Source organism: Berghia stephanieae, chromosome 9, assembly GCF_034508935.2.
Source record: "Berghia stephanieae isolate SIO BIC M18660-M18661 chromosome 9, UCSD_Bste_1.3, whole genome shotgun sequence".
Taxonomy (NCBI): domain Eukaryota; kingdom Metazoa; phylum Mollusca; class Gastropoda; order Nudibranchia; family Aeolidiidae; genus Berghia; species Berghia stephanieae.
This window is the reverse complement of record NC_088368.1, coordinates 17611767-17621766: the sequence shown is the minus strand read 5'-3', so window position 1 is coordinate 17621766 and position 10000 is coordinate 17611767. Positions and strand designations below refer to the sequence as shown.

Genomic DNA, 10000 nt, shown 5'->3' with positions numbered 1-10000 from the left:
AGAGAGAAAGAGAGAGAGAGAGAGAGAGAGAGAGAGAGGGGGGGGGTAGCGAGAGGAGAGGGAAAAGAGAGTGAGAGGGAGAACTAGAGAGATAAAGAAAGGAGAGAGACATACGGTTAGAGAAAAGAGGAGAGAGAGAGGGGGAGAGAGAGAGAGAGAGAGAGAGAGAGAGAGGAGAGATGGGAGGATAAAAAGATAGAGTGAAAGAGAGAAAATGAGAGAAAACAAGAGACAGAGTGTGAGAGAGAGAGAGAGAGAGAGAGAGAGAGAGAGAGAGGGAGAGAGAGATAGGAGGAAAAAAAAGATAGAGTGAAAGAGAGAAAATGAGAGAAAGCAAGAGACAGAGAGAGAGTGTGTGTGTGTGTGTGCGAGTGTGTGTGTGTGTGTGTGTGTGGGAGAGAGAGAGAGAAATAGAGATAGACGGAGAGAGAGAGAGAGAGAGAGAGAGATGGGTAATTACACGTGGTATTCTTTTGTGTATGGATTAATGGTGGACGAGTATTGAACGGCTAGTATGGGGGAGCGTCATCGCCAACAATTCAATGGTCAGTTTGGGTCAAAATATGGATAGGTGGGTGGATGGATAGGTAGGTAGCTAGATGAATGGATAGATAGATAGATTATGTGAGGGTGATCTCCAGGAATTCAATGGTCATACTTGTGGTCAACAGATAGATAGATAGATAGATATATGAATGGGGTAACAATTGAATGGATACCTACATTTACTTGCTATCCTTTGGATAGGACACTAGACTATCACAAAAAAATTTCCATCAAATCTTACAGACTCCGCTGCCCATTTATTGCTGGGTAGACAGGGGGTGGGAGGGGGGAGTGGGCGGGGGGGGGGGCAGAAAAAATCTCGTCTGCACACGGGATCGATCTTGGTCCTTTTGCGTGTGAAGGGAGTGCTCTACCAACTGAGCTATCGGGACCCTCCCTCGTTTGTTGAGAGTACAGTACAGTGCTATAACTTCCTTACTGGCTGCGCGGACGACCCAATACCGAATTGGTCAGAAATGCATAAACGGGCTTTATTAAAGAAGCCAGCATTATCATCCACACACACACACACACATACACAAGCGGTTACAAAGGGAGAGCAGCGTAATTACTGCCCGACGCGACTCGCCGCATTTATCTCTTCGACGAGTAGTCATTAATTGCTTTATCTCCCTTCGTTTGTCCAATTTGAATACATTATTATCTCTATCGGGCGGGGAGTTGGAGAGGGGTTAGGGATGGATCGGGGAGGAGGAGAGGGATGGGGGGGGGGGGGAGTTTGTCGGTGAGTTAGGAAAGGTACAATAATGTGGATAGGCAGGGCAGAAGGGGAAATAAATTAATTAGTGGTCAGTTATTTTGGATCCAATGGCATAGTTTAGTTTTGTTAAGCTATTTGTCGTTCTACTTATAGATAGAACGAAGATGACGTCCCTCAGGCCTTTGTTATAGTTTTTTTTTTTTTTTTTTTTGCTATCCGCGTTTGTGAGTGATTCTCACTAAACTGTATTAACCAGACTATAAACATTCAAGTTACACATAGTTTTGTGTGTTGGTCCGCTATACTTCCGGATGGCAATGTTGTGAGATTCTTGGCCAATCGCATACTATCTATACGGCATTTTATGTCCTTTTTATTATGTATTATTTGCCTAATCATGTTCAGAAATTCATTAGTCAAAATAAATTCATCTTATCTTATATATATATTTTATTATCATTGTCATTTATTTTTGAGAAATACATAGCTTATCCATATGTTTGACAGAAAGCTGTTGCTGAAAGTCAAAGATTATTGTTAAGACAACCTCTCACACCTGTATCATGACGAGATGAAACGAAGGCTGGTTTTCCAAAAACTCATTAAGTCGATTTTTGAAAATACTAACGAAAGAGTGAAAATGGAGAGACTTCGTGTGGGAACAAAACAGACAATAGACGTTTCGGGTACAAACAAAACACAAATTAACGTGGAAAACCAATAAGATAAAGTGCAAAATGGAACAGCGTGGCTCAGCGGTATGGTCTTTGCTTCGTACCGGAAAGGTACCGAGTTCGACTACCTTGAGCAAGTCACCTAGCCTTAGCTCACTTTGCGGCGCTGCACTGCGTCTGACGCCTGGGTTATTCCAGTCTTCCCTTGGAATAGACCCTAAAGAAAAATGTCCCCTTAGGGATGAATAAAGGGAATTTATTTATTTATTTATTTATTTATTTAAAATAACTTGTATCGTCTGTACTCAATGGTGGTTGCAGTATGAATAGATTACTCCATTTTTACTCTTTCGTTAGTATTTTCACGATCACCGGCTTCAGGTGTAAAATGAGTAACTGGCCTGTAACAGCGTTGTCTCTGTCGGGAAAAATATTGTAATGCATATCATATCGCCTAACAGGCGTCATGTCTCGTTCTACATGTCAAGTGTTGCTGTTGGTCAGGGACCCTTTGTTAAGCGCTTCGAGCACATAAAATTAAATAAAATAAAATTAAGATTTATATAGCGCAATATCCACTAAATGTGCTCAAAGCGTTTTACAAGGGGTCCCTGGTCAACATCAGCAGTTAACATGTAGGACGGGACATGCCGCCTGTTAGGCGAGATTACAATTTTTCCGGACAAAGACAACGCTGTTAACGGCCAAATACTCATTTTACACCTGAGTACGGTGAGAGAATGTGAGTAAAGAGCATTTTTCCAAGTGCTCAACTATGCGCCGAGCGCGAGGCTCGAACCCAGGACCTTCCGATCAGAAAGCGAGTGTCATACCACAAGACCACATTATAGCCGCACATTGAGTGGATATTGCGCTATATAAAAGCTCAAGTGATTTCAATTTTCGCTATCTGGTTCAGCTCGACAAATATCAAACAGTCTACTATACTGAACAGGCTATCAAATATATCGATGGGCTGTTGATAAGGTCTCAAACGCATTCCGTTTACATGGAATATTAAGGGGGGTTGAGATGAACGGGAGATAGGCAGGACAGAGATAGGGATGGAATATAACAGGGTAAACATTGGTGAGATTGTGTCATGAGCATTAAGAGATTAAAATGGAGAGTTGAAGGGAGAGAGAGAGAGAGAAAGGGAAAGAAAAAAAAGAGAGAGAGAGAGAGAGAGAGGAAGAAGAGAGAGAGAGAGAGAGAGAGAGAGAGAGAGAGAGAGAGAAAGAGAGAGAAATTGAGATGTGTGTGTTGGTCCGTTTTATTTCCGGATAGCAATGTTGTGAGTTTCTTAGCTAAGCGCTTCGCTCTAAACTCAGTTTCCAGCATCAAGTCCTTCCCTGCATAACACCGCTTTAAAAAAATTGAGCTTTATATAGCGCAATATCCGCTAAATGTGTTCAAAGCGCTTTACAAGGGTTCACTGGTCAACAGCAACATTTAACATGTAGGACGGGACATGACGCCTGTTAGGCGATATTACAATTTTTCGGACAAAGACAACGCTGTTAACGGCTAGGTACTCATTTTACACCTGAGTACGGTGAGAGAATGTGAGTAAAGAGCCTTTTCCAAGGACTCAACTATGCGCCGAGTGCGAGGCTCGAACCCAGGACCTTCCGATCCGAAAGCGAGTGTCATACCCCTAGACCACATAACCGCACATAACCGCTTTGACACGGAGGATTACAAATTTGGATACATATTTATTTTAGAAATGGTAGTGTCATGCTCTGTTTATTGGGACAATTAATTAACTGTCGGTATTTAATTTAATGAATATTCTGATTTTGCGTTTCTTGTGATGGTTAGTTTTGAAATTATAATGTAATGGGCTTTGGTTTGATTTGCATTCGTGTGACACAGGCACGCATACATGGAGGTAAGGCTCGAACATAATACAAGAACTATCCTTATACAACACCCACCACGCATACAGACAGAGAGAGAGAGAGAGAGAGAGAGAGAGAGAGAGAGAGAGTGGAGGAGGGTGGAAGAGATAGAGAGAGAGAGAGATAAAGAGAGAGAGAGAGAGAGAAAGAGAAAGAGAGAGAGTGAGAGAGAGAGAGTGAGAGAGATAGAGTGAGAGTGAGAGAGTGAGAGTGAGAGAGAGAGAGGGAGATAAGGGAATGACATTGTGATAAACCATACAAAGTACAAATGATAACGAGGTCTAACGGTCATCATCATCATCATCATCATCATCATCATCATCATCATCATCATCATCATCACCTTGGTCATCATTGACATTATCAACACTACCAAAACCACTATCATCATCATCATTGAAGTACGCACCCCCCCCCCACACACCCACACACACCCACACACACCCACACAAGAATAACTCATAAAACACCAGCCCACAACATCTTACATAACCTACCCTCCACCCTCCACCTCCCCCTCCTCACCCCTCACAACCAACAACATGACAACAGCTGTTTTCATCTTTTCATCCATTGTAAATACTATCTAACATATTCATCCTCTCTATCCCCTCCTCCTCCCCCCCCCCCCCCCCCCCCCTACTCCTCCCGGCCACCACCTTCCCACCCAAATCATCACCTCACCTTCTATATCCATTCCTCCCACTCACTCACATCCTCTTGATCCCCTGTAATTTGTCACACGTCACACCTCGCATCTTACTCACCCCTAACAAACAGGTGGTCCTGTCCTCCACCTCCTCCCCCCCCCCCCCCCCCCCCCCTTCTTCCTTTATCAAAAGTCAACTCTGGGCTGCCAGTTTGGCATTTTTAAATCTAAATTTTAAATCATTAGAATATCCACAATTTTGGAGGATAAGATTGTCGAATTCATAAAGGCATTACATATTTTATACCCGGGGGTTACGAAATTAAGTCCTGCTGTTGGTATCTCGGTTATTTATTTCTGAGCAAGATATTTTTTACCCATTGTTTTGTTTTTAAGGGGGGGGGGGGCGTTTTGTTTTAGGCGTTGCACAGTGGAAGATGCCCGGGTTATCGTGTTTGTTAGGTTTTGCTTGTTTTGTTTTGCATTTATTTTTGTTTGTTTGTTTGTTTCTGGGTTTGTTTTTTTTAATTTAAATTTTGCCTTTGTTTAAGTCTTAGATATAAAACATTTTGTCTGAAGATCAAATCAGATGGATGTTGTTGCCCACAAACGTTTTCTGACCAAAGTGGATAAATTAATGGCAATGATATGTCATTGTAAAGATTTACATGTTACGTCATGACAAGAGACCGAAGGGCTAGAGCTCAGGTGGTCGCTGGTTCGGATAAGTAAGTAAGGATTTCTACGAAACTAAGGCGGAAGAAGGCAATGTTCCACTTTGGCAATTTTGCCAAAAAACTATTTGGCAACCGTGCTGGACACAAAGTGTCTTGTAACTCATCTAGGTATCCACGTCACATTTTAGGGCATCTACCAACTCATTTCAAGGATGTTTGTTGTTGGTGTCACTAGAAAAAAACAAACACCCATTTTAGCTATTTGATTCGTTCATGGGATATAAATTCATATTTCTACATTATTTTTTATATTGATTGTTTTGTTAGTGATAGTGATCTTTAATTTTTCACTTCCGGTTGTTGTGTCTAAAAAAAAACCCTTCCCCAGGATATATCTTCTTCTTCAAAAGATGCATTCCAATTTTAACCAGGAAATATGTATACTGTTCACTTACAATACTGTCGTACTCTGGAAAATCCCATATTTAAAAATTTGGCCAGAAAACTCGTCTTTCAAATATCGATCGATTTAAATGGTATACGAAAGATACCGAGTTCATCACCTCCGTTTCTGCGCTGCATGGCCTTGAGCAAGTCACCTCCTCGGTCGCCCTAGCTCAATTTGCGGCGCTGTATTGCGGCTAGCGCCTAGGTTATTCTAGTCTTCCATTGGTTGGAATAGACTCTAGAGGCAAATTTCCCATATGGGACGAATAAAGAGAATTTAATTTATTTTATTTCTATTCGTTATAATGGGGATTGCTTACAATTTCTTACATTAAAAAACAAAACAAAAACCAAAAAAAAAAAAAAAAGAAACAACTGAAAATTGATATTTCTTATCAATTCAATTTTACATTTACTTTAAGAGGGCCCGATTCATCCAAACATAATAATATACGTCTTGAGGCGGTGGGTCTCATTTGATTCATGCTGAAAATTATATACGTCTTTGTAAGAAGAATGATTCATTTATAATTTTTTTTCAATTGTTTTTTTTTTAACTTCTTTTAAGTCATTGTACGTAATAGCTAGACTAGTATAAAATCATTAAATGACAAAATCAATATAGCAGCTTCAAAAAAGAACAATATAGCAAAAAACGGAACACTTCGGGCTCAAGCCCCTTTATTTTTTTAAAAGTTTTTTACCCAAATACAAAAAGACCCAATTTTAAAAGTAAATAAAGCATTATTCATGAAGAAAGCATTAAAGATCCTGTCACGATTTAATGATTGCATGTTATCCCAGAATCGATAATCAAAAAAAAAAAATATCGTGGGTATGTATGAATGAATGAGTGATAAATAATAATAGAGGGGGAGTGGGTGAGGAAGATGGATATCAGTTCGATATGTCGTATGCCTGTACGTGTATTTATAATATCCATGTATAACCATTCGCGCTCAGTACGGACGCACTCATTTCTGATTGAATTTGAAAACAGAATATCAAGTTGCATGCTTGACAGGATACAAAATAAAACACGCGATATTTTGTTTTGTTATGAATATCGATACGTTGTGTTCTGTAGTAATGACAGCTTGTTTCGATATATTTCAATACAAACGATTGAATTTTCATTTCAAAACATAATCTCCTCGAAAAGTTAATTATAAAGATAAAAATATATTAAAAATTATTTTTTTTAATTTTTAAAAACTTTGACGTTTGTTTACCAGTCGATGACTGTATGTGGTTCAAACAAATACTCACTGTTCTGGCTGGCAAACCAACAACGCATTGCTTTAATAATTAACTCAAAGACGAATGATATTTTCATGTATAAAGTACATCGCTTGTGATTGGTTGAATGGAATGTGTGTGTGTGTGTGTGTGTGTGTGTGTGTGTGTGTGTGTGTGTGTGTGTGGGGGGGGGGGGGGGTAAAAAGACTGATCACAAATTAAATATTTTCAGTAATGGTTCTCTTTCTCTCTCTCTCTCTCTCTCTCTCTCTCTCTCTCGTTCTCTCTCTCTCTTTCTCTTTCTCTCTCTCTCCTCCTCTTCTCCTCTCTCGCTTCTCTCTCTCTCTCTTCTCTTAATTTCTCTCTCTCTCTCTCTCTTCCTCTCTCTCTCTCTCTCTCTCTCTCTCTCTCTCTCTCTCTCTCTCTCTTTCTTTATTTCTTTCTCCCTCTCTATCTATCTATCTATCTATCTATCTATCTATCTATCTATCTATCTATCTATTTGTCTGTCTGCCTGTCTGTCTGCCTGTCTGTCTGTCTGTCTGCCTGTCTGTCTATCTATCTATCTATCTATCTGTCTGTCTGTCTGTCTGTCTGTCTGTCTGTCTGCCTGTCTGTCTGTCTGTCTGTCTGTCTATCTATCTATCTATCCCACCCTCCATCCATTCTTGTCAAATCAAGCACACAGTGTCATTCCATATAAATTTCACATTTCACACCCCACACATCCCAATACACACAACAAATTAATTAACAACTCATAATTACACAGGAGTTCTATTATGAGCTGTAATGACTATTAATTTTGCCGAACTCTGAATAAAAAACATAAACAAAAAACAAAAACAAAAACAAAAAGAAAAATAACTTTAAAAAAAATAACAAAAAAAACACACATCTTTGAAATTTTGGCCATAAAATTCGTCCTTTGAATATCATCTTGTCTTGCTTTACAAGGGGTCCCTGACCAACATCAACATTTAACATGCAGGATGAGACATGACGCCTGTTAGGCGATATTGCATTTTTTTTTCGGACAGAGAAAACGCTGTTAACGACCAGGTAGTCATTTTACACCTGAGTACCGTGAGAGAATATGAGTAAAGAACCTTTTTTCAAAAACTCAAGTTTGCGACGAGCGAGACTCGAACCCAGGGACTTTCCGAACCGAAAGCGAGTGTCATACCACTAGACCACATAGTCGCACATATTTCATCAGGGTATTGAAGAATGATTCTTGACGGAATGAATGATATTTAACCAATCATTAAGATACGACAATATAAGATAAGATATACTTTATTCATCCAAAAAAAAAAATGGAAATTCGTTTACAGACGTGGCATGCATGAAAATGTATAAACACAAAGTTGAGAATCTATGGCGACAATGTATATATATATATATATATATATATATATATATATATATATATATATATATATATATATATATATATATATATATATATATATATATAACCTATGCAAATGTACAAAAATGTAAAAATATACAACCAAGAACCAATAGCAACACTTTATATATTAATTTGATAAATTGAGAGTCAATTATTACGGCAATACACTATAAATGTTAATGAATGCAGAACCACAGACCGGATATGTGTCAGATACAATTTAGCCGTGTTGTGTGTACACTGACAACAACAACAGAAAACATTGTTTTTATACAACAAACAAATGAATAACAACAACAACAACAACAAGAACAACAACAACAAAAAAGACTTTTTGTTACCCACCGCTTCCAAATGGTATAAAATAAATGTCTTTTATTCATAGGGGAATTTTTTCTCTAGGGTCTATTAATTCCAAGGGAAGACGAATAATCCAGGCGTCAGCCGCAATGCAGCGCCACAAATTGAACTACGGAGAGATAGATAGATAGATAGATAGATAGATGGATAGATAGAGAGATAGATAGATAGATAGATAGATAGATAGATAGATAGATAGATAGATAGATAGATAGATACATAGATAGATAGATAGATAGATAGATAGGTAGGTAGATAGATAGATAGATAGGTAGATAGTTATATAGAGTGAGAAGAGAGAGAGAGCTAAAGAGAGAGAGAGAGAGAGCAAGAGAGAGAGAGCGAGAGAGAGTGAGAGAGAGAGCGAGAGAGAGCGAGAGAGAGCGAGAGCGCCAGAGAGAGTGAGAGAGAGAGAGCAAGAGAGAGAGCAAGAGAGAGAGCAAGAGAGAGTGAGAGAAAGACAGGTGATAAATGTCCCAATCTACGCATTTCATAACCTGCATTACTCATCCACAAGTACACAGACTACCACAAACACACATATACTCACTTACACACAAACACACATATACACACACACACAGTCACACACACCAACACACACACACACAAACACGCACAATACAGACACATGCATTCAACTAAGACAAGATATTTTAATTACAATTAATTTGAGTGTGGACCAATCATACACATTATCTGACAAACAAACACACACACACACACACACACACACAACACATTGTCACACAGATACAAACACACACAACCCCACATACCCTCACAAACACTCAACACACACATATCGCTATTTACAAATAATTGGATATAGTCCTCACCACCGTGGACACACCATCCACTCATTGGTGAAATATCGATCTGGGATAAAATAAATCGATATATCGTGACAGGCCCCGACGCTTTCTTTATATTATCCTTTCATATTTAATGCTGATGATGTTTATCGATATTTTTTAAACCGCGAAGGACAAGCTTAAAATACTGTGTCTCTTGTTCCCGTTTCTTTATGTGACTGCCCGTCTCAGAATGGTATTAATTCGGAATTATTTTAGATGCTGAAAGATTATTCCATTGTCAAAGAATAAGGATCTGAAAAAGTGCGTATGAAATTTTGCCAGACATGAGGTCAGGTACCGCAGAGAGAAAAATACAAGAAAATAAACGACAACCCCCTCCCCCCCCCCCTGAATTAATCAGCCTGCCCCCCCCCCCCCCCCACTGGAAATCCAACCTCAAACCTCCTGATTATCGGTTAGAAGGTCTGATGTTCGATTCCCAGTCGAGGTAGGCTGAATTTTAGGATTTTTTTATTATTTTATTTTTGTGTGTTTTATTGGGAGGGGAG

The 10000-nt window shown here is 39.2% G+C and overlaps 1 protein-coding gene across 4 annotated transcripts in view; it reads left to right on the top strand.

Annotated features, from left to right (window-relative positions):
* LOC144979807 (voltage-dependent calcium channel type A subunit alpha-1-like) overlaps positions 1-10000 on the top strand; it is a 591855-nt gene that overhangs the window by 212985 nt on the left and 368870 nt on the right. The gene's annotated exons all lie outside the window — the stretch shown is intronic.